Source organism: Lathyrus oleraceus, chromosome 1, assembly GCF_024323335.1.
Source record: "Lathyrus oleraceus cultivar Zhongwan6 chromosome 1, CAAS_Psat_ZW6_1.0, whole genome shotgun sequence".
In the NCBI taxonomy this organism is placed as follows: Eukaryota; Viridiplantae; Streptophyta; class Magnoliopsida; order Fabales; family Fabaceae; genus Lathyrus; species Lathyrus oleraceus.
The window spans coordinates 405491028-405516784 of NC_066579.1; the positions used below are offsets into that span (position 1 = coordinate 405491028).

Consider the following 25757-nt stretch of genomic DNA (forward strand, 5'->3'; position numbering starts at 1 on the left):
ATACCCTGTATGAACCAGAGTATTCTTGATATTATAAAGCTTAACTTCATCTTAATTGGCTATGGACATGGAAATTAGGATAGATTGATTAAAGATTTTCTCACCAAGGACTTGAGAGAAAATACCCTTAAGAACTGGTAGCAATTGATATTTGTTGATGCAGTAGTGACTCAGAGTTGTTACATGGATAAATCACACACCTTCCATGGCATTGTTCCTTTTTCCCTGTAAACCCTTATTTTCATCCTTATTTGCTTTTACCTCTATTCTTATATTTTTACACCTAAAAACCAAATTATTACTTTTTGTTTAATTGAATAATAATTTAAACTCGATACTCACTTGCAGTCCTTGAGATCGACATTCGGGGAATTTCCCCATTATTATTATAAAAGGCAAAATAGTACACTTGCTATTTTCCCGATCAAGTTTTTGGCGTCGCTGCCGGGGACTGCCAAAATATAGAGTTTAATTTTAAATTCAATTAAAATTTTGTTACTCTACAATAAAATTATTTTTCTGTCATTTATAATTTACTAATTTGTGTATGCGAGGAGAACCTCATCTGAATTTCTTTTTGACGCAGAGATTGAGAGAACCCTTCACCAAAGACGCAGAAATCAAAGAGTGAATTCCAAAGAAGAAAGTACCTCTGATCACTCAGAAGTCAAAGAACCAATGGCTGGAATTTCTCCAATTCCACCTCCTCCACCTCCGGAAAGACTCTTGGGTGACTATGGAGGTGCAAACGCACCAGGTGGTCGATTGACCATTATCAACCAACCGATGAATGTGACGAATTTTCAACTACGTCCTAGTACAATCAATCAATTGGAAAGAAAACCTTTCATCAAAAAGGTTAACGAAGATGCCAACAAACACCTGCAGAGATTTATGATCATGAGCACCACGCTGAAAATTGATGGTCATACTGATGAAGGAAAAAAATTAAGAATGTTCCCGTTCACTTTAGCTGAAGATGCGGAATAATGGTTTTATTCTCTTCCTGCCAACAGTATCACATCATGGGAAGAGATGAAAACTGCATTTTTAAATGAGTATTTTCCAGCATCAGTATTCCTGAGAAAAAGGTATGAAATTCTTAATTTCAAACAAAAGAATGGTGAATCATTGGGAGACGCCTACAAAAGATTCAAAAGGGTCTTAGTAGTATGCCCAACTTACAATATGGATCAGACCGAACAAATGCAGATGTTCGTTAATGGGCTGAAAATAAAAACAAAACAGTTGATTAATACAACAGCGGGTGGCTCAACAAATTTCTCAACAGCCATTGGTATTGAGAGGATTGTTGAAGCAATAGTTGCCAATGAGCATCTAGACTTATACGATAGGTGTACTAGTCAGCCAGAGGGTGTGGTTGATCTCAAATTAGAAACAAATAAAATCCATCTGGAAGACACAGTTGCTGCTGAAGTAGATAAGAAGTTGAAAGCTATGAATATAGGTACTCAACAGATAACGCAAGTCCAGCCAACTCAGGCTAGCACTTGTGAAATCTGTAATGGACCTTATCACACGGTCTATTGCTTTGTTACTCCCCAACAAATTAAAGAGATCAAATTCTTAAAGCAGAATAATCCATACTCTAACACTTACAACCCAGGTTGGAAGAATCATCCAAATTTCTCCTGGAAAGATCAGAGAGGGAATGTTCCGCAATAAGGTACAAGGTAATATCAGATTCAGTATCAACAACAGCAGCAACAACAAGCACCTAAAAAGGCTGAATGGGAAATCGCCATTGAAAAATTAGCAGCCAACAACATGCTGTTTCAAGAAGAAACCAGGACTAATCAGAAAAACACCACGACCTCCATTAAAAATCTCGAAGTCCAAATGGGTCATATAGCATAACAGTTAACTTCAAATTCTCAAGCCGTACCCTACCTAGTGGTACGGTAACAAATCCACGGGAACATCATACTGTTAACACTGTCATAACCAGAGGTGGAAAGTCAACCGAGGAAAACAGTATGGAAAAAGATGGATTATTAGAAGTGGATTTAGAAATCAAGGAAACCAAGGACCAAGATGAAGAAGTGATACTACCACCTGTCAAGGAGAAAGAGAAGGTTTCAAAACCAGTCATCAAACTCCCTTACCCTCCAAGACAGAAAAAGAAAGATCAACATGAGAATTTTTTTGAGAGGTTCCTGGAAATGTTCAAAAAGCTGGAAATAAACATCCCTTTTTCTGAGGCATTAGAATAAATGCCAATATATGTCAAATTCATGAAAGATATCATCTCCAAGAAGCGTTCCACTGATATAGACCCGATCATCCTAACTGAAACATGCAGTTCCATTCTCCAAGGCATGAAAATCCCAGTGAAAAAGAAAGACAGGGGATCGGTTACTATTCCATGCACTATTGGTGATAGAAAATTCAAGAAGGCTCTGATTGACTTAGGAGAAAGTGTAAGCTTGATGCCACTATCCATCTATAAAAAATTAGGCATTGGCACTGTTTAAGATACTCGAATGACACTCTAGTTTACGGATCGCTCTATGAGGCGACCCTATGGGACTGTGGAACACGTTCTTGTAAAAATTGACAAGTTTGTTTTCCCAGTTGACTTCGTCATTCTGGAAATGCTTGAAGATGAGGAGATTCCTCTCATATTGGGCAGACCTTTCTTAGAAACATGACGGTGTATGATAGACATCGAGGAAGGAACTATGACCCTCAAAGTCTATGATGAAGAGTTAAAAATAGATGTGAGGAACACAATGCAATACAAAGGTGATATTGGCAAAAGCCACACCATAGAGATAATAGATCAAGTAATTGCTAAAGAAAGTGAAAGGCATAGACCCCAACCACCACTAGAACGGGTCTTAAGTCTATCAATTTTTGAAAGTGATGAAGATAACGGAGAGTCTGAGGCGCTCGCTATGATGGAAAAACAACCTGAATGGATTAGATCTAGACCACACCGGTGGGAAGATTTAAGACCAATAACACCATCAGATGTCACCGAAGAACCAAAAATAGGGGTGAATCCGAAGCAGTTACCAACAAATCTGAAGTATGTATTTTTGGACACTGAAAAGAAGTGCCCAACTATTATTAATGCCAGCTTACAAAGTGTCAAAGAAGCAGAATTCATTCAAGTGCTAAAAAAATACAAAGGTGCAATCGGATGGGCAATTGAGGACTTAAAAGGTATAAGCTCGACCGTTTGCATGCACAAAATCTTAATGGAAGATGATCACAAACCAGTGGTGCCACCACAACGAAGACTTAACCCAACCATGAAAGAAGTGGTACGCAAAGAAGTTGTAAAATTGTTGGATGCAAGCTTAATTTATCCTATTTTTTATAGTTCTTGGGTAAGTCTAGTCCCTGTGGTACCAAAAAAATGAGGCACTATGGTGATAAAAATGAGTTAATTCCAACCCGAACTATTACAGGTTAGAGGGTGTGCATAGATTACAAAAGACTAAACCTGGCAACATGAAAGGATCACTTCCCGTTACCATTCATTAATCAAATGCTGGAAAGGTTAGCCGAACACGATTACTATTGTTTCCTAGATGGGTACTCGAGGTACAACCAGATTGCGGTTGCCCCTGAGGATCAAGAGAAGACTGCATTCACATGCCCCTATGGTATTTTCGCTTATAGAAGAATTCCATTTGGGTTGTGCAACGCACCAACCACTTTTCAAAGGTGTATGACATCAATCTTTGCTGATATGCTCGAAAAGCATATGGAAGTATTCATGGATGACTTTTCCGTATTCGGTTCTTCATTTGATAATTGTTTGACTAACTTGTCACTTATGTTAGAAAAATGCTAACAAACAAATTTGATCCTGAACTAGGAAAAGTGTCACTTCATGGTACGTGAAGGAATAATCTTGGGACATAAGATCTCCAACAAAGGTATCAAAATGGACATAGCAAAAGTGGAGGTAATAGCTAATTTACCACCTCTGGTAAATGAAAAAGGCATCCAGAGCTTCTTGGAACATGCGGGGTTCTACTGCAGGTTCATAAGAAATTTCTCCAAGATCGCAAAGTCACTAACTAGTCTACTGGTGAAGGATACACCATTCCTGTTTGACAAGGAGTGCAGGCAAGCCTTCGAGACTTTGAAGAAGGAACTTGTGTCAGCCCCCATAGTTATTGCCCCTGATTGGTCTCTTCCTTTTGAGATGATGTGCGATGCTAGTGATAATGCAGTAGGGGCAGTATTAGGGCAATGAAAGGAGAAACTCTTTCATGTGATCTATTATGCAAGCCACGTATTGAACCCTGCTCAAATGAACTATGCAACCACCGAAAAAGAACTCGTGGCAGTTGTGTACGCGTTTGATAAGTTCAGATCCTATTTGTTGGGATCAAAGGTAATTGTGTATACTGACCATGCTGCTTTAAAATATCTTTTTGCCAAACAGGAATCAAAGCCAAGTCTGCTGCGATGGATCCTACTACTACAAGAGTTCGACCTTGAAATCAGAGAAAAAAAAGGTAGTGAAAATATTGTTACTGATCACTTGTCTCGGATGACTCTGATTCAAGAAACAGAAGAAACACACCCCATCAGAGATGAGTTCACTAACAAACGTATCCTAGTCGTTACGCAAATCCCATGGTTTGCAGATTACGCGAACTTTGTGGTAGGTGGACTAATACCCGATGACTTTGACTCTAATAGAAGAAAAAGTTTTTACATGATTGTAGGTTTTATGTGTGGGACGATCCATTCCTTTACAAAAAGGGATTAGATGGCCTGGTAAGGAGATGTGTTCCGGAGGAAGAGTAAATGGACATCCTAAAAGCATGTCACAACTCAAAATATGGATGACATTTTAGCGGAGATAGAACCGCAACAAAAGTCCTCCAGTCTAGATTGTACTGGCCTACACTGTTCAAAGATGCACAAGAGATAGTAAAAGAGTGCGACAGATGTCAGAGAACAGAAAACATATCCAAGAGAAATCAGATGCCTCAGAATGCCATGTTTGAAGTAGAACTGTTCGATGTGTGGGGAATAGATTTTATGGGACCCTTCCAACCGTCCTTTGGAAAGCAATATATTTTGGTCGCGGTTGACTATGTGTCAAAATGGGTGGAAGTACTAGCACTGTCCATGAATGACGCGAAAGTGGTAATAAATTTCCTCAAGAATTGTATCTTTGCACGGTCTGGGGTACCAAGAGCACTGATTAGTGATGAAGGTAACCACTTCCTCAACAAGCTGATGGAAAACCTACAAAGGAAATACAATGTCAAGCATAAAATCGCCATGTCGTACCACCCCTAGACTAGTGGACAGGTTGAGGTATCAAATCGGGAGATCAAGCAAATCCTAGAAAAGATAGTTAGCACTTCACAAAAAGATTGGTCAATCAAGCTAGATGATGCACTCTGGGCGTATCGAACAACATTCAAGACCCCGATTGGTATATCGCTGTATCAACTGGTCTATGGTAAAGCTTGTCATCTGCCGCTCGAACTAGAGCACAGGGCATTCTGGGCTACCGAATTTCTCAACTATGATTTATCCAAAGCGGGTAAATCTTAGATTCTTCAATTACAAGAGCTGGAAGAATTCAGGAATCGAGCATATGAGAATGCCAAGATATATAAAGAGCAAACCAAAACATGGTATGACAGGCACATTCAGAAGAAAGAACTTCAGGAAGGACAATTGGTTTTATTATTTAATTCAAGGTTGAAGTTATTCCCAGGGAAACTAAGGTCAAGATGGTCGAGACCCTTTATGATACAAAAAGTATTTCCGCATGGAGCCGTTGAACTAAGAAATCCTGCAAACGGAGACACGTTCAAGGTGAATGGGCATAGAGTTAAACCGTGCCTACAAGACCAGGAGGGTGGTCTAATAGACAAAATCCGTCTCACCTGAACGACGGAGAACCGTCAAGCCATGCGACGTTAAATGCAGCACTTCGTAGGAGGCAACCCACACATTTTAAATCTAATCAGTTATTTATGTTTGTAGGTTTACACAGGAGCTTTACAAAGAAGGAAGATCATGTCAACAAATGTCTAAGTCATGACAAAAGATAATCAAAGTGGCCAGAGGTACCAAAGGTTGAATAAGAGAAAAAGCAAAAAAAAACGGCCAAAAGGGAAGCTTGACACGGCCACCCGTGTCAGGAGGGTGCAAATTCAGGCCAAAAATGTGGAAAAATAGTGGCCTGACACGGCCACCCGTGTCAGGAGCACTGAAAGGGAAAGGAAATTTTTGTTATCAACAGTAGCCTGACACGGCCCGTGTCAGGAGAATGGAAGGTAACATCCAAAACATGGTGATGGACAGTAGCCTGACACGACCACCCATGTCAGCTGACGCGACCGTGTCAGGCAGGCGGAAATTTTGATTTTTTTTTTAAATCCGAATTTTACAGTGGGACCCACCCATTTAATCCAACTTAACCACATTTTCCCCCACTTACCTTATCATTATTAAAATTTCTCATTATACTCTTATCATTCTCACTTTCCTTCTCTCTAAACCTCACAAACTCAATTAAACCTCACCAACACCACTACCTAAAAGCTTCCATAACCATCACTTCCACTTTCCTATTGCAAAAACACCCTTCACAAATATTACTCCACTCGTCGTCCACGTTCTAACCACGGTTTCAGAATTTCCTAACTCCCTATTTCAAATAATTTCTATTTTTGCAGGTCCAAAATGCCCCCAAGGAGAATTCTCACCGGAAAGCAACAGCTTGCGGAGATAGCAAAGTCGCGGAAGCGACCCAGCCGGAATCCAAATCCACACAACACCGTGTTTGACAATCCAGAACAAGAAAAGTGGTATCAAATTCACCGGAAGCGAAAACTCACACTAATAAGGTACATGCGTGAGCATACTCTGAATGCACTGGGGCTCAAAATGGAGGTATACCGGATGTTCCACGTTTTAGGAATGCTAGAGTTCATGAGCCTGAAAGCGCCGACATACGAGCGCATCACACTCGAATTACTTAGCGCGTTGGAATTCCAGCTCGAAAAGAGGTGGATAGACATGACCATCTATTATTTCGGCACTTTGTGTTTCCGGTTATTTAATAATTATCATGAATTGTCGGTTGAAGAATTGGCAGGGATACTCCAACTCCTTCTATACGGACCTGGAGCGGTCCCAGATGGGTTCTCACCTAAAGATTTCTGGATTGCCATCACCGGGAGGACGAATTACACCTCCAACGGTGCTAAGGCCTCCAGCATCCAAAATCCATGTTTCTAGTATGCTTAGAAGGGTTTGGCCTACACCCTATTTGGAAAAGGAGATAACACAGAAGTAGCTACTTAGAGAGAGTTACTTTTTATGTACTCGATGGCTATCTGGACAGAGTTGACCGAGCAGACTCTGGCGACATCTTCGTGGGTGGCATGATCACCCAAATAGATAAGCATTTCGGGTATCAAGCTGTGTTACTCGAAGACACACCAATTGCAGGTAAGACCAAAATTGACATGTCCGCTCTAAATCAACAAGGTATGATTATTGATGCCCCTACTTACTATTATGTACTTATCCATAAGAGGTTTATTATAGCTTTGCCGGATCTAGACAGAGTTGCTATAACTGATTGTGCCAACTGATTGTATGTGAGCGCTGATCCCGACGCGGAGGAAGGCCACGACACTGACCATTTTGCTGCAGGTGAGCATTTTGTAGATGATCAGGTGGATGCCACGGAAGCAGAAGAAGAGGAACCCCAAGCACCTCAAGAACAATTTGTACCACCACATCAGGAACCTACCCAGCAGGAGGCGGGTTCCTCTTCCTGGTCCACTGACCAATAGACCTGGGTACAAAACCGAAATAGGTGACTTAAGGACGGAACAACAATGACAAGGCATTGAGCAAGCCCAGTAGGGGGCAATGTTGGATGAGATGAGTAGCATGATGCGACATTTGATGTTGCATTTTCCACAACCACCTCCTTAATAGGGTCCTATGAGTATCCTCCTTCGCTCTTGTTCGTAAACATTGAGGTCAATGTTTAGTTCAAGTGTGAGGGGGATTTTATGTCTTTTATTGTTATTTTTAGTATTTTGTTATTTTATTTCAGGATGGTGTTATTTTACTTTATTGCATTCTAGATTTTGTTTTTCTGTTTGAAGGTACATTATGCTGCGAGTGTTACAAGTCTGTGGTGATATGTTGGAAATAATAATGATCACGATTGGAAGTGGATGAAAGGATCACGCCATTTACCATTGTTTGTTGTGAAGGATCTCCCCAGGAAGTTGACATAACTGAAAGTAAGATCGGACGCAACGTATACAGCTTAACCAACATAAGTGTCCTGTACATTCCGAAGTAAGGAAGAAGTCGCACTAGGCTAAAGAGTACTGTGGATACTGTCAAAGCCTAACCAAATAGAGTGGGTTATAAAAAGACAAACACAATGATCATCATGAGCGATATTCAGGTTTGTCTTTATCACTCTAAATTTACGTAGATTCTCTGGGACTGTCACCGCATGATTACACACACTGAGGCACTTTGTTTGAAAATAACCTCGAGCCTTTCTAGCCATCCTAAATAATTATATCCATTGTAAACCCCATTTGAGCCTGTATCCATTTGTTTGTTTAAACCCCATAAGTGTGACCCTTGGCCAAAACACTTCCTTATCCTGTTCAGAGTCATGTTAATACATTTAAGCTGTGTTGAAAAGCTAAGTTTGGGGTAAAAACCCCAAGAGCTCCCAAAGCCCAAGAAAGTGCGAAAAAAGTAGAAAAAAGTGAAATAGGAAATCATCGAGAGAAACGAAAAAAAAAAGAGAAAAAAGTATAACTTGAAGATTCAAAAGAAGCACGAAAAAGGGCACTCGGTGGAAAAATAGAAGAAAAAAAAAGAGAAATCCGAGCAAAAGAAACCAACAAGTAGGTAACATCGACTCTGGACCAAAAACCACTTGTTTCTCGTTTTTGTTTTAATATCCACACCCTAACCCAAATCAAGTTACAACCCGAAAGACCTCAAAAGTGTGTGCGTTGTATGCGGGTGATATGAAAAGAGAGACTATTCAAACTTGCGAGTCGATATTGCATATTCTGAATTATGAGTGAAAACACTTAACCCCGAGAGAATTGGTGAGAATATATAAGTTGACAGGTGAAACGGTGCTTTGAAGTGGAAGAACGATTGAAAACTAACAAAGAAAAAGCAGGACTTATGGAAGGAAGAGGGAAGACGTTAGCAAATGATCTCAGCAATGTTAGGAATAAAGAATCAGGGGGATGACACACAATGTTATCTTTAACATTACTTGAGGACAAATAATGAGCTAAGTGTGGGGTTGTGATCAGTCACCATTTGCATTAAATTTTTGTTACCGATCCGACAAGAAACCAAGGATTTTGAAACACTGTGCAAGCATTTTTTATACTTTTCGAGTAAATTTTACTTCCGGTTTAATATTTAAGCATTTATATTCATTGTTATATTTTAATTATATTTTCGTGATTTTATGCGTGGGATAACTGTGTTTTTGTCCGATAGGTCCAGGTAGAAGACCCAGGGAACTCGGAGCAAGACAATACGAGATTCCGGCAAGCACCGAAGTGGAAAACCTCGGTACGAGAGGCCTGATACGGCCACCCGTGTCACCTGACACGGGCCGTGTCAGGCAAAGGAGGGCGTGTAAAGGAAGACAGTGGCCTGACACGGCCACCCCTGTTAGCTGACATGGGCCGTGTCAGGCATCATCCCCAACCGTGTCACCATGCCATGGGCGTGTCACCTGTAACAGTAGGCTGACACGGCCACCCGTGTCAGTCCAAGCCCAAAATTTCCTTTTTCTAGGGCTTTTGTTCGTCGGGTTTTTTCAGAGATATTTTTGGACATGTTCAACTGCTGCTTGGAATTTTTACTATAAAAGAGAACCTTCTGCCTAAGGAAAAATCATCTTGGAACACGACAAAATACAATATTGTGAAGCAATCAAGTATTACAGAGAATAAGGAGTTTGGAGAGCTGAAAGTTTTCATGAGCGAGAGCGATTGAAGGTCAAAGTCATCCAATTACTTGTAATGTGTAATTTTTATCTTGCATTTGTTTTAAACAATATGAGTAGCTAAACCCCCAAATGCTAGGGGTATCCCTGATTTAGAATTGTAATGAATTTGAGTTTACATTTTCATTTATAATATTATTTTTACGGTAACCTTTTGATGTGTGATCAATGCATTTTGATGCACATTCTTATATAATTGTACTTGGGCATTTATCTAGTTTATTTTTCTTATTTTACTATTTTATTATGTTTTTAGATTTAAGTTCATGGTTGCCTTTAATCTATTTTCATTTGCTATTTTCAGTTTTAGTGGTTATTTGATACATGTCCATTATTCGGATCATAACTTGAGTTACGGAATACTGTTTTGTAAGTTTTGACATGCGTTGGAAAGCTAAGAGAAAGAGCTACAACTTTTATGTTGAAGATAAAAGCTGATTCGGAGTGCAAACGTCTCAAATAATTTGTTGAAGTTTCGTACTTTAGGAAATATTTTCTTTTGGCCATTTGTTGGGCCGAATTTATGTTTTCCGGCCCAATTTGAATTATTAGTGAAACTCTTATTCTATTTAAAAGGGCAACCGCGGTACTGTAGGAAGAATACATTATTCACCATAACTTTTTGCTTTTGTGCGATCATGAAGAGGAACTAATCTTCTAGAGTCAATCTGTTATAACCGAATTTCGAAGGCTTTGAGGTTTTTATTCTATCAATTTAATTTCGTTCTCTTTCAATTTTATTCTATGAAATTTCATTTGCTTGATCTGTATTTTATGGAATGGTTTTGATTAAATTCGTATGATTGCATTCCTAATTATTAATCGTCGTTTTCGTCGTTTTGTCGTTAAATTGCGTTTGTAAATCGTGTTTGCTTAATTCACGATTGTATTTATCCGTTTGCTTAATTCGGAATATAGGAATATAAATCTGTCATATATCTATTGCGCTTGTCAATCGAATTTGAATCGAATAGAGATCGAAGCCGCTTAGGGAATTGGTAGGTAAAAACCAGTGATTAGCCGGAAACCGAAAACAGTAGATTGACTTATTTTATAATCGCTTATCTTAATCACTTTTTTTGCTTTGTTTTCTTAATCGACCACTAAAACATAAACCCCCCTTAAATTGATTTCATTAGGTTAAGAATAATACAAGAATCCTTGCGATACGATACTCGAGGTGTCGCTTCCCGTTTACTATATTTTATTACTCTTTTTTGACCCGTATGCGACAGCGGATCAAATTGGCACCGTTACCGGGGATTCTTGTATATTTTAACCATTATTATAGTTGTGTTATTTTTTTAGCTTTTTTTTTGCCCTAACTTTCTTGCGTATTGATCTTTTTGCGGTTTAGGATAGAAAAAATTATGTTTTTAAACAAATTGCCCCATATTATTCCGATTATTTGTCGATTCATTAGGAAAAAATTAAGGATCGAAAGCCTCTATTTAGAGACTAGATAATGGAAGCCGCCCTGAAAAATCAAAATTCCTTATTTTTCTATTTTTTATGATTTATTTTCTGTTTTGGTAGTTTCAGAAAATTCCACAAAAATTCTCAAAATTCTTAATTGACGTCATTAAATTGAATTTTGTGTTTTTATTATTTTTTTAAATTTTATTTTAATCGTTTTTTTCGTATTTCAATTGTTTTTACTTAATAGAGACATTGTCGGTATTTTCCTATTTATTGCTGCATTGCTGAGTTAGTTGTGTTTTCTCATTATTTGTTGATTTTTTTTCTTTTCTATTAAGTTTAACATGGCTGACCAAAGAACTCTGAGAGAACTTGTTGTCCCTGATGTTGATTATAATGCTTTGTGTATTGAATATCCTATTGCTGTCAAATCCTTGATTGAAAACATGTCACTTAACTCCTAACAGTTCATAACAAGGGATAATTTTATGGTCCAAGCAAAAGGTGTGAATGAGATTCAGGTTTCTTCTTCCAACAAGGCTCTAGAAACCAGAATTGATGAACTTACCTCTTTAGTGAAACAATTGATGCTACCCATTCCACCACCACCATATAACCCTCCACAAGTAACCACCTCTTCACCTTCTGAACCTTCACTAGAGGAACTTGTCAAGCAAATGGTTGTAAACAGTCTCCAATTTTAACAACGAACAAATTTTAGTATTTAGACTTTGCAAACACAAATTGGACAACTTGCCACTTCAATGAATGTCATGCAACAAGCTCAGGGATCAAACCAATTACATGTTCAAATAATAGTTAATCCAAAAGGCTATAATGTGAGTGCAATTTCCTTGAGATCCGAAAAAGTTACAGAACCAGAACATCTATTATTGTTGAGGTTGGAAAAAAGTATGTATCATCAACCCTTTCCCACAAAGAGTACTGGAAAATAAGAAGATTGACGAGGAAGAGCATTATGTTTTTCAAATAGAGTTGCTTTCTGAAGTTGTTGATGAAGCTTATTCTGATTTGTTTTCAGCTGATTTTCCAAATTTATCTGGTTTTGATGATATTTACTCATGTGATGATTGTACTAACACTAACCTTTGTGTTGTTTGTGCTGAGATTGATGCTGCCTTGCAGGGTGATATTATACATGAAGTTGTTTATGCAGCTGAAACTCTTGACATTCCGGCTGCCCCAAACATACCATGGATTGAACAACCACATTCTTTAGAGCCTAAACCACTTCCCGAGGATTCATATTATTCATCAAAGCTTCAACTTTATCAGAAATATAAGAAGGGAATTGGATGGACCTTGGGTGACACTCGTGATATTAGCTCATCCATATGTATGCATAGGATCTCACTTAAAGATGAAACAAAAGTAGTGAGGCAGCCTCGTAATCCTTTAATTCTTGATATTATGAAAAAGGAGATCACTTTCACATGCCCATTCAACACTTTTGCTTATCGAAGATACTTTTTTGATCCTGGAATACAAGGAAAATGCACTAATCAAAATTTCAAGGTCAATGGACACTACCCAAAGCTACTTCATGAGAACCTGACTTCGGAAGAAGAGAATGTAGAAGAGCTCTCTTTGGGAAAGGCTGCTTATACAATCACTTATCTGTCTTGACTCCTCGGATGTGCTCTTTTCTTTCTCTCACTCTTATTTTATATTTATGCTTTTTTATTGAGGATAATGTATGTTTTAAGTGTGGGGGAGGGAACCATTTGTTTTTTTTTGTTTTTTTTTGTTTTGTTTTCAGTTTTTCTCTGTTTTGGTTTTTGTTTTCTTTCTTTAAAATAAAAAATTGCATTCTATTTCCTTTGGTTTTTGAGTTACAATTATGAGTATTTTTCTTAGTTCTCTCGACTAAAGTCTTGTGGTGTGATGTGAAAAATTTGCTGTGCATTTTTAGTATGATAGGTAGGACTAGACTCTAAATTGTATATCTTTAGCAATAGATCATTAACCCTGGTGAGCTTTGAGTCTTATATGGATAACATACAAAAATCCATATCTTTCTTTCTTGTGTGATTCACTCATGTATGTTAGTCTCTAGAACTTGAATTGACTCTTGTTGATGTTGTTGTTTACTTGTGCACACTGATTTGATAAAGGTAATTTTGTTTTTGTTTTTTTGTTTTTTTAGCCAGTTAGCCAAAAAGTCAACCCTGAAATAATTTCATCCCTTGTTTGAAACCCCCTTGAGCTTATTCTCCCTTTTTGTTTAAAACTCATTACAAGCCGAGAAGTGAAAAATAATATTATCACCTTATTCAAAGGGTTGAAAGAGTCTTGTTTGGAGTTGTGTGGGGTTGAATAATTATGTTTGTAATATTTCAGAAGATGGTAGAAAAAGAAAAAGAAATAGAAAAGAAAAAAAAGGAATGAAAATATAGAAGGATAAGAGGAAGAAAAAAAAGGAATTATGTTTGTAATATTTCAATACATGTCAATACACACTCATTCGGAAAAAATGAATAAAAAGAGGAAGGAGAAGAGAAAACAATTGCTATAAAGTTGTTCAAGTGAATGAAATATTTTATAAATTCAACTCTCGCAGTTTCTTTCAAGTCTCTTTTATCTCTTTGAATTTTAGCCTAGTACCTCTTAGCATTTATCATACCCTTACCTTGGTCACGTTACAACCAAATAAAAGTTCTTTTGATCTTTATGTGCATGTATTTCAATTGTGGATGTTAGAGTCTTTTCAAGCTTATGGTAGTACTAATTTTCATGTTGTGCTTTGAGTGTAAACAGTTAATCTAAACACTTGAGAGTTGAGTGAATTATATCCTGTGAGGATCTTACTGCTGTTGATGTACTTTTTGGTAATCTGTTTTTCTATCTGCTTTGAATGTCACAAAAAGTTGCTTACTAATACCATGTTCTTGAAGCTTAGACTTAGAATTATGCTTATACCTTGTATCTTGAAAACTTTTGGAAGTGCATGCTCTGTTTTCTTTCCTTTTGTTTTGAAATTATAATTTTACTCGGAGTGCAAAAATTCAAGTGTGGGAGAATTTGATCAGTGCATTTTGATGCACATTCTTCTATAATTGTACTTGGGAATTTATCTAGTTTATTTTTCTTATTTTACTATTTTATTATGTTTTTAGATTTAAGTTCATGGTTGCCTTTAATCTATTTTCGTTTGCTATTTTCAGTTTTAACGGTTATTTGATACATGTCCACTGTTCGGATCATAACTTGAGCTACAGGATGTCGTTTTGCAAGTTTTGACATACGTTGGAAAGCTAAGAGAAAGAGATACAACTTTTATGTTGAAGACAAAAGATGATTCGGAGTGCAAAAGTCTCAAATAATTCATTGAAGTTTCATACTTTAGGAAATATTTTCTTTTGGGCCATTTGTTGGGCCGAATTTAGGTTTTCTGACCCAATTTGAATTATTAGTGAAACCCTTGTTCTATTTAAAAGGGCAGCCGCAGTACTGTAGGAAGAACACATTATTCACCATAACTTTTTGCTTTTGTGCGATCATGAAGAGGAACTAATCTTCTAGAGTCAATCTGTTGTAACCGAATTTCCAAGGCTTTGAGGTTTTTATTCTATAAATTTAATTTCGTTCTCTTTCAATTCTATTCTATGAAATTTCATTTTCTTAATCTATATTTTATGGAATGATTTTGATTAAATTCGTATGATTATATTCCTAACTATTAATCGTCGTTTTCGTCGCTTTGTCGTTAAATTGCGTTTGTAAATCGTGTTTGCTTAATTCACGATTGTATTTATCCGTTTGCTTAATTCGGAATATAGGAATATAAATCTGTCATATATCTATTGCACTTGTCAATCGAATTTGAGTCGAATAGAGATCGAAGCCACTTAGGGAATTGGTAGGTAAAAACCAGTGATTAGCCGAAAATCGAAAACAGTAGATTGACTTATTTTATAATCGCTTATTTTAATCACTTTTTTTTTACTTTGTTTTCTAAATCGACCACTAAAACATAAACCCCCCTTAAATTGATTTCATTAGGTTAAGAATAATACAAGAATCCTTGCGCTACGATACTCGAGGTGTCGCTTCCCGTTTACTATATTTTATTACTCGTTTTTGACCCGTGTGCGACAACGGATCAATGTGTTTATTGCTTTCTCTTTCGGACCAATCGAGATTGATTTGTGGTTATCAAATAGGCTGGACTGCCATTGATAAGGCTTTTATAAGATTACTCTACAGTAGATATCACCTAGGACTAGGGATACCCTGTATGAACCATAATATTCTTAATATTATAAAGCTTAACTTCACCTTAATTGACTATGGGTATAGAAATTAAGGTTGATTGATTAAAGATTTTCTCACCAAGGACTTGGGAGAAAATACCCTTAAGAACTGGTAGCAATTGATATTTGTTGATGCAATAGTGACTCAGAGTTGTTACAGGGATAAATCATACACCTTCCCTGACATTGTTCCTTTTTCCCTGTAAACCCTTATTTTCATCCTTATTTGCTTTTACCTTTATTCTTATACTTTTACACCTAAAAACCAAATTAATATTTTTTGTTTAATTGAATAATAATTTAAACTTGATACTGACTTGCAGTCCTTGAGATCAACATTCAGGGAATTTCCCCATTATTACTATAAAAGGCCAAATAGTACACTTGCTATTTTTCTGATCACTCACCATAGTCGATATTCTACTAAGAACCTTATCAAGTGTCTCTTCCCCAAATCAAAAACCTAAACAAACAAACACAAGTTATACCCATTCCTAAATAACAAGATAGGTTTTCAAGAGCTCTCAATCGATTTTAGAAGTACACGATAGGTTTTCAAGAGCTCTCAATCGATTTTAATACATCAACTATCAATTCTAAAAACCCTAACCATAAATTATCCCTTTTTCATTATCAACACCAACAAAATGAAATTCATAACTTTCCCGATTCTTCTATTTCGTCATATAACCATACCTTTCCATTTTACGTACAAATCCTTTGTTATTAACGATGAAGGAAGTTAGAAACCTAAAACCTGCAAAAGAAAACATAAATATTAAAGCAATAGTAAAACCACAACTAAATACAAAGAATACCAAGAAGATTGAAAACATACACATAAAAATGTTCATAAAACCAAAAAATAAGTAATAAGTTGTGAAAAACAAAGAACATTCAGAGTAACAACAAAAATCAAATATTGACAATCATTTCAAAAAGCTCCTATGTATTAGAGACAACCTTCCACAAGCGTTTAATACTAGAGATAGTGGCTAGCATTTAACACACAAACCCATTTTTGATGGATAATGCATCAAAGATATTTAACTTAACAAACGTTGTTGGATTAAATAGATTTTTTTATGGTGAAACTCATTATAATAGAGGGAGGGGAAAATTGATGGTGATTGAGTTAATTTTTTTTAATTAATTTAAATTGATAATATTTATGAATTTATATTTGTTAATTTTTATTGAATAAATTTGTTAATATATACTTCTAGAAAAATGAAATAATCAAATGAATTAAAAAAAATAGTTTAAAAATTGAGATTTTAATTAGGAGTATTTAGTACTGTAAAATTAGTCAATATTTCTTTCTTCTTTATTTCTTCTACTTTTCTTTTAGAGATTAATTGGAATACACTGTCAGAGTAAAACCATTTTACACTATCATCCAATTAAAACTATTCGTTTTGACATATAAGTATGTAAATAAAATTAAATATAATAATAATAATAATAAAATTATAATAATAACAATTTATCCACGTTTCTCTCTTTCTCTTTCTTCTTTCACGTTTCTCTCACTCTCTTTCTCTTTCTTCTTCCACGTTTCTCTCACTCATTTTATTTCTCATTTCAGTTACTTCTATTATTCTTTCCCCACTCTATCCATCTATTCAAAATTGATCTTTATACTTTCACAAATTTGATCTCACAAACTATATTTGCAAATCTCTACATACATGAGGTTAAACCCTAATCTAATAATATTTTCTTCTTTTTTATGATTCTGTGACTTTTCAATTTTTTCTTATTTTATGATTGTTGAAACTTTATAAAATTTAAGCAATGGTAGCTTGAGTTTTAACAAATAATATGGGATTTGATTAAAAGAGAAAGATATAAGTATTGTATTCAATTTTACTAGCTTTACTAGTACAATATTATTTTTGTTATCATGTTTAACCGTTGTGTAAATATTGTTTGTATTATTATAACAGATTAAGAGATACAAAACATATATGAAGATTCAACCATAGTTAGCTCTGATGACATGCTTGAAAGTGTTGTTGGTATTGATCCTCTCAATAGCAGACTACCAACAGAGCCTCCCTTAGAGCCATACGAATGAATGGAGTTTGCATCGATTGAAGAGACGAGAATTTACTACACAAGGTATCCTAAGAATAAATGTTTTAGCTTTCGTATGGGTCGTGTTACTAAATCAAGAACAAATGGTATGATAATAGGTCGAGAATTTCTCTGTTCAAAGGAGGGATTCCAGGCAAAAAAATATGTGAAAGAAGAAACTAATAGTATTATCGAACATGATGAAACAAGGGTAGGATGCAAGGCAATATTGTATTTAAAGAAAAATGGAGAAATATGGATTGTTTCAAGATTTGTAAGGGAGCATAATCCTGAACTATTTTCTCCTAGAAGTTCACAATTTCTTCGAGTACATAGAAAGAAGACCAATGTGCGAAAAAAACTTATTGATGTGTTGCATGATTCTAGTTTAGGCCCTAGTAAAATAAGATTTGTCTTATGTACTGAAAGTGGTGGTGTTGATAATGTTAGATTTAGTCCACAAGATATTATCAATTACTTAATTGAAAAGAGACAAAAAAAGTTAGAAAATGGAGATGCTCAAATGATGTTATCATATTTTAAAAGTTGTAAATTGAAGAATCCTGGGTTTTTCTATGCTTTTCAAATGGACGCTGAAGGAAGATTAGAAAATTGTTTTTGGGTTGATTCAAGGTCCAAAATGGCATATAAATACTTTGGTGATGTTGTTACTTTTGATCCGACGTATTTGACAAATAAATATAAAATGCCTTTTGTTCCATTCACATGAGTTAATCATCATCAACAATCCATTCTTTTTGGTTGTGCTCTATTATGGGATGAAACTATAGAGAGTTTTTTTTTGTTGCTAAGTACTTGGTTAAAAGCAATGAGTGGAATTTCTCCTAAAACTATCATCACAGATCAAGATGTTGTTATTAATAATGCAGTTGCAAAGGTATTTCCAAAGGTTAATCATCATTATTGCATGTGGCATATTGAGAAAAAAGTTCCTGAATACTTTAATCGTGTCTATCACGAACACGGTGAATTTAAAAATCAATTTTACAAGTGCATCCACCAATCTACCACTGTTGAAGAATTTGATTCTGATTGGGAAGCAATGATTGATAAACATGGATTACAAGATAATCAATGGCTAAACAAGATATTCTCCATTCGACACTACGCCAAATAAGGGAAAAGAGGGCGCTTATTTTGGCCTATAACAGCGCTTTTAAGCGCCCTCTAATCTGGCGCTGGCATAGGTAAAGACAGCGCTTTGTTTTCCTGGAGAAAGCGCTGTCTAAAGGCCCACATTATAGTGCGCTTTATGAAAAAAGCGCCCTCTGGAGTGGTCCATAAAGGGACACCTTAGAGGGCGCTTTCTGGAAAAAGCGCCCTCTAAAGTTGTCAATGTAAAGTGTTTAGAGGGCGCTTTCTGGAAAAAGCGCCCTCTAAAGTTGTCAATGTAAAGTGTTTAGAGGGCGCTTATTTTTTTAAAATAACTAACACTTTAGAGGGCGCTTTCTGCAGAAAGCGCCCTCTAAAGTTGTCAATGTAAAGTGTTTAGAGGGCGCTTTCTGGACAAAGCGCCCTCTAAAGTTCTCAATGTAAAGTGTTTAGAGGGCGCTTCCTACAGAAAGCGCCCTCTAAAGTGTTAGTTATTTTAAAAAAAATTGTTTGAAAAACAGTGGATATTTAATTGGTAACCTGTTCGCATGCTGCAAAAGTGTAAAATTCATATTGATTTCATCCTTTAATCCAATGTTATACACCATCAATCCATTGATATATACAACATGAATCCATTTATATACAACATTAATCCTCCATATATACAACATTAATATATGATTCTTTGATCAACAATATACAACAACATATTCATGATTTAGTAAAATTACAACAACAATATACAACATATATACAACAACACCATACAACAACAACATTCCATACATATATGTACAATAATATACAACCTAGCTATATGATTCTTTGATCAACAATGAATTGACACAATTCATCCTTGATTTCATCCAAATTTGCTCTTGAGTAGGTTTTGTATTCCTCAAAGTACTACAATTAAGAGAATAAAACATATTCATGATTTAGTAACAAATTAGATGAAATATTCGATAATATTAAAATAAACCCTAAGTTATTATTCCATACCATTTTTGGGATGTCTATACGATTCAACGCAATGATGTCTCTCATAAATCTCAATACAAAAAATCCGCAATCGACCGAATTATTTTGCTGAGGACACTACACAGAAAAACAAACAATATATATATAGTTAATTTCTTACAAACACTATTATAAGCAAAAAAACAAACACTATTATAAGCAAAAATAAGATACTTAATATATACCTGAACTCTGACCCAGGTAATGTCCTTCCTAATGCGGTAATTCTTTTTCGATCTAAATTTTAGTATTGCCCTAACAAAATAAAAACGTATATTGAGATCAATCTGACAGACATAATTAAATATAGAAATACACACGAATATTTAGAGGAATTTCACTTACGTGTCAACCGTCTTCTTCAAACCCGGATATTTACTCCAATCACCCGATAACGAATCGAGATAATACACTATTAGTCTCGAAAGATCCATAGCAACCAACACCCAGTGGCCACTGTAAAATAAAACAAAAATTTAGATGAATGAAAATTTTCTACGTAAAAGATATACATAGATTAGAATGAAATTATTAGAAAGAAAATCTAACCCGTTGCCAGAATTAAACGGTAAAAAAAACAAATTGCATGTAGTATTATCGCCGGCCGCCATGAATCTATCGACTAGATCATTCTTTACGGATGTTGGATTTTTCGATATTAACGTTGCGTTGACACGGGAAGCAGCAATAAAATTGAAACGGTTACACAATTCAGTTCCCCGCATCAATTTGTCATACATATACCTTAAATAGAAACATAATAAATATTAGACTACTCATTGAAATGTGTAAATAAATTGTTCAACTAAGTAAATTATAGATTGATCGGAGTACCATATGTATGTATGAATGATACCGATGCCCAATTCGTCGTGCTCAAAAAGTTGTTGCATGTCCTCCTTTCCAATTATTTCGAAATGAGCTTTTCCGAAAACACCTTCATCAAAATCTATACTACGAATGGACCCGTCCATAATATCGGACTCTTCCACCATTTTCTCAAGACGCATCATAATTTGAGATTTTGTCCCGGCCGTCGTTGGAATATCCTTCGTTGGAATATCCTTCGTTGGAATATCCTTACCATCGCTTTTCAACTTTCGACCGGGAACCTAAAAATTCATATAAAATAAATCATTACTTTTTGTGATGCAAAAGAATCGTTGTGTATATAATTCAATGGGTATATATATTTGTACCTCTTTTTGAGATGCAACCGACTCGATGCGTCTTGAAATCCCTTTACCAGCTTTAGGGGTGGGTCTTGTAGGAGTCTAACATTACCATGTAATAAGGATTGATTAAATATCATAATTGTAGCTGAATTGAAATGTGAATTCTAAATATTCATAATCATTTAGAACATATATACCTCGGCATCAGGGAAAATTAGATATGACGGCCAACCAACAAAGGATCCGACTGCATCTCGCATCAACGTTGTCTCTGAAACAACGTCGGGTAATGGTAGACGGGCGTCCGTATCTAATACGAGGTCAACCGAAACTTTCATAAATCCCACCGGGAGGGGATTATGGTGAAGTAATTCACCCGAAGTATTGTGCACTTTTCCCTTGCCAACCATGCGATAAGTTGGTGACGATAGATACAGCTGACAAGGTGAAATGCCCTAAACCAATAATAAATGTTATTGTTAACTTGTATATGTGTCAAGTAAAAAAGTGCTATTTTAATTTCATAATAACATATATAATTACCTCGGGAAATTTCGGTTGATGATTGATACTAGCTCGGTCACTAGTATCTTTTGCCTCGGAAGCGCACCTTTCCTCTCTATACCTTGCATTCTCGTTTTGCAGTTGGAGTACTTGTGCCCTTAACTCCGCCAAGGTCTCCATCACCTCTTTGTTGGTAGGATTTTTTGTTTTTGTTTTTTTATAAAATGACGACGGAGTCACACCAAAACCCTTACCCCTCACACGACCGGAATACTCAGGAACATTTAGTACTCGACTAAGTACGCTCCTGCAATCCTGGACCTCGGTTGAAGGGGTTTGGGATAAAGTCTCCTGAAATATTATTAGAGGAGATTAAAAATGAATTATATGTCTAACAAAATTTTTGATATAATTAAAGAAATAATGTTACATATACTTACACATTCGTCATAAACATTTTGGACCGCTTCAACGACAGCCCCATCCTTCCCAACCCGAGCAGCCTTCCATAATACGTGGTCCGGAAGAGATGTTGCGTCACTTTTCTCCTCGGCTAGCTACACATTGAATTAGATTATAAGATCATCAATTATAACATATTGTGACAATGTATAAGCTCATAGCATTTGAATATACTCACAATTCTTTGTTGTAACCGTGCATAACCCGTACGCCCTTTTTTGTACGGATACGCGGGTTTTGATGCCCTTTTCCTATTTATGTCGCTTATTTCCTGGATAAAAAAGTTTAAGGCATATTAGAACCAAGTAACTTAACAATTGTATAATACCATAATTAATAGACATTACATGGAATTTTTCGTTTCTTCGTTTGGCGACAAAGTTATCCCATTCATCGGCTGAAATAATCTCGGCATACTTCATTGGCCGTTCTCCTTCAACAAATTTTCCTTCCTCATCCTTGAGAAATTTGTTGCACAAAAAGGATCGAAATCCTCGGAGTCTTTTTCCGGCCAATTGAATACAATATTTTTGCCGGCTTTCATCGATGTGAAAGGATCTCTAAAAAACATACAAATGGAGTGTGTTATTATAAAGTAATATTATAACAATATATGGTTAACAAATAGTCAACAAAAAAAACATATAACAATATATGGTAAGTACCTGTATCTCCGACCATATTTTTTCCTTGCCAACCTTCAAGTCCGGACTTCTCCAATTATCACATGTAATCGGAATATGTTGGCGAACAAGGAAACCAATGTAACTTGCCAACATTGAACCGTTAGGCTCAATTAGTTGGTCTTCAGCACTCCAATGTACTTCAAATTTTACACCCTTGTCTCTTGCACGAATGATTGACTTCATAACAGTCAATCCTCGTTTGATTTCTTTTTCAACATTATTACGTGATTCATTCGCGGCATGGGTATCGTCTTGGTTAGCCATTTTATCTGTAATATAGAAATGATTCAATAAGACCCAAGTAAGACAATGATTCAATACGTGAACACATTTACTGCATGCACAAACTTACTGCATACACATTTACTCACACACACCTACTGCATGCAAAAGACCAATGCAAACTTATGGTGTTTGGAACATGAACAAACTTGCATCCATAATCATCAAACTTCAAAGCACAAGCTCAAACACACTTCAAATATATCAGTTTTCAATCAGAAATAAAAAACTCAGTTTGCCCTAAACAACATTAATCAACATAATGCACAAAATGAAAAACTAAGTTTAGAAAATGCCCTAATCAAACACATGAAGAAAGTGAACGGTAACGATGGAGAAGAGAAATACCTTAAAGGTGACGGTAACGATGGAGAAGAAAGTGAACAGTGACGGTGGAAGAGGTTAACGCAGTGAACGTGAACGGTGAGGGAGGGAGAACGAACGACGACGATGACGGTGAGGGAGGGAGAACGAACGGAGGACGAGAGTAATCGCAGTAGAGAGTAATCGCAGTTGAGAGAAAACCCAGTTACGTAAACGAAATAGCTTATAGAGAGGGAAAATAAAGAGACATGCAGTATATGTTATAATTTTAATGTTTACTAAAGGGGACCTTAGAGGGCGCTTTTTTAAAAAAAGCGCCCTCTAAAGGGTGCCTAAGAGGGCGCTTCTGAAAGCGCTCTCTAAGGCTTTCCAAAAGCGCCTTCTAAACTGGAAATGTACATGGACTTAGAGAGCGCTTTTTCAAAAGCGCCCTCTAAGGGTAACCTTAGAGGGCGCTTTCACAAAAGCGCCCTCTATTGTTGTCCCTCCATTTTTTTTTTGGCTTCACTTTAGAGGGCGCTTAGTGACAAAAGCGCCCTCTAAAGGGGGCCTAAGAGGGCGCTTCTAAAAGCGCTCTCTAAGGCTTTCCAAAAAGCGCCTTATAAACTGGAAATGTACATGGACATAGAGAGCGCTTTTTTAGAAGCGCCCTCTAAGGTTACCCTTAGAGGGCGCTTTCAATAAAGCGTCCTCTATTGGTGTCCCTTCATTTCCTCATTATTTTTTCGCTTCACTTTAGAGGGCGCTTTGTTACAAAAGCGCCCTCTAAAGTGCGCTGTCTATTCAAGTTGTTCGCTCCTTATTTTTTCTCTTCACTTTAGAGTGCGCTTTTGTAATAAAGCGCCCTCTAAGGGGCGCTGTCTATTCCAGTTTTTGGCGTAGTGCGAGAAAAATGGATTCCTGCTTATGTACGTCATAATTTTTGTACAGGAATGTCTACCACTCAAAGGAGTGAAAGTATGAATAAATATTTTAAGGATTTTTTGAATTCAAGTACTTCATTAAGCCAATTTGTGACACAATATGAAAAAGCTCTTGATGCACGTTACAACAAGGAAAGAGAGAAGACTTTCAAAACAAGAAGTTCAAAGTCACTTTTACGAACTTTATATCCCATGGAAGAAGAAACTTAAAAAATGTATACAAGAAAAATATTTAGAATATTTCAAGATGATTTGATTGGTTCTCAATTATTTATCACAGAAAGGGTTAAGTTTTCTATTGAAGTCTCAACGTATAAAGTTCGTGAAATTTACAAAGAGAAGCCTTTCTACTATGTGAATTTTCATGTCACTTCAAAAGAAGCAAATTGTAGTTGTCACATGTTTGAATATTCAGGTATTCTTTGTAGACATGTATTATGTGTATTCATAAAGAAAAATGTTTATTGTCTCCCTTCACAGTATGTTTTACATAGATGGTCTATTAATGCTAAAAAAGAAAAGGTAAAAGAAGTGACAATTGAAGGATTTCAAGAAGGAAGTTGCAACGCTTCTGACACTTAATTGTTTAATAGTATTATGGTTCACTCCCTCGAACTATCCGAAAGAGGTTCACAATCCGAAAAACATCACGATATTGCAATTCAAAGTTTGTAAAATGGGATTTCAAAACTTGATTTATTGGATATTGAAGAGTCAAATAAGAAGTTTGTTGATTCAACATCTGAAGATATGCCAAAAGTATTTGATGTTAATATAACTTTGCATGACCCTCCACTTATAGCAACTAAAGGACGTCCGCGGACTTTGCGAATGAAAAGTAGTTTGAAGATGGTCAGAAAAGGTTCCTCTACTTGTAGTTATTGCATGAAAAAGGGTCATACTAAGCCTAAATGTCCAAATTTAAATCAAACAAGGTTATCTTAAAATTACATGTACATGTCTTCTCATTTTTTTATCATGTTAATTTGATTCACTAACAACATACTTATGATTTTTAGGTGATAAATTCAATTTTCAAACTCTATTTTGAAACTTCTATATTGTTGGTTGATTAAGAGGTAATAGTTTTTTCTAATGTTACTATTTTTGCTTATATTTATACTAGTGTTAATTTTGATAATTAATTGTCTTCATATTATAATTGAAGGTTTTTATTCAAGTCATGCCTTATCAAGTCTTTTAGAACTGGAAAATTAAACAAGTTGTTTCTATGCTCTTTGGAGACTTCATCATAGCCTTATTTAAGTTGTTGGCATTTTGCACTTACTATTTTACTCTACTGTGATTTTTGTGTTTAGATTAAACAGTCTTTTGTTGATTTTTTTTAGGCTGGAGTCTATGAGGGATTAAAGAAGCATTTCTCATTCTTTATAAAATTATGTGCTTATCCATTTATTCTTAACTTTTGATTTTTTTTCAAATTTTGTCTGATA

The 25757-nt window shown here is 35.9% G+C and overlaps 1 pseudogene; it reads left to right on the plus strand.

Moving 5' to 3' along the window:
* Positions 1 to 1997: 1997 nt before the first annotated feature.
* Positions 1998 to 24885, plus strand: LOC127111742 (protein FAR1-RELATED SEQUENCE 5-like; annotated as a pseudogene).
* The last annotated feature ends 872 nt before the right edge of the window (positions 24886 to 25757 follow it).